The following is a 903-nucleotide window of genomic DNA, read 5'->3' on the forward strand; positions in this document are numbered from 1 at the left end:
GGTGCTCAATCAAAGCGACTCAGATAAACTCGATTAAATAGCCTTAGCTATCAAAGCCAATTGCGAAGCATTAAGGCGAGTTATTTTCAAACGGTTATGGACTTACGAAAGCGGCATCATTCTATGTTACATTAGCACGTCACAAATCGACCAAGAGATCGGGAAGAAATTAAAACCGCTCACAAACGATGTGATATAGTTGCGAGCATTAGCATTTTGCGATAGCACATTTTGCAGCGATAATTGCCGCCATTATTTGAAGCACACTTCTGATGCAGTTCTTCCCTGCTTAAGCTAAAAGCGTTGCCGCACGTTAATAATTCTTTTAGAAAGATCTGGAACATTTATTATTTACTGTCCTGACAGACATTCACACCGGTCAAACTGATTCGAACGCCCCCAGACAGGCGTACTAAATTGTGAAATAGAACGCGACCGCTGTACATCGTACGATATACTAGCGCGAAATATCACTACTAGACTTGCTGAAATTTGGTTACAGCAAGCGATCGCGCCTGCGATTGCATATTATTATATTATTTTTACATATCAGTTGCTTTGTCGGCTGTTTGAAAATGTTTGCGGGTAGACGTGTAAAGTAGAATAATGGTTTCATAAGGTAAAACCGTTTATCTCGCTCTAGAGTTTCGCAATTGGGTTTGAAAGTTCAAACGATTAGATTGAATTTATTCGAGTCTCTTGTATTGAGCATCGATTGTATATATGCAGACGTGTGAGATTGTTGTTTGTAACGTAGCATACATTACTATCCGTACAATCAGAATTAACCATGTATCGCCTTTCTTACTATAAATGTTAGTTTGGAGTGCCTACTATGCATTGAACGTTGCATTAGTTTAAGCAGAAAGATGCGTTGGATATTTGTGGGCATCTTAAAAATAC

The sequence above is a fragment of the Varroa jacobsoni genome, unplaced genomic scaffold, assembly GCF_002532875.2.
Source record: "Varroa jacobsoni isolate VJ856 unplaced genomic scaffold, vjacob_1.0 scaffold_168, whole genome shotgun sequence".
Lineage (NCBI taxonomy): Eukaryota > Metazoa > Arthropoda > Arachnida > Mesostigmata > Varroidae > Varroa > Varroa jacobsoni.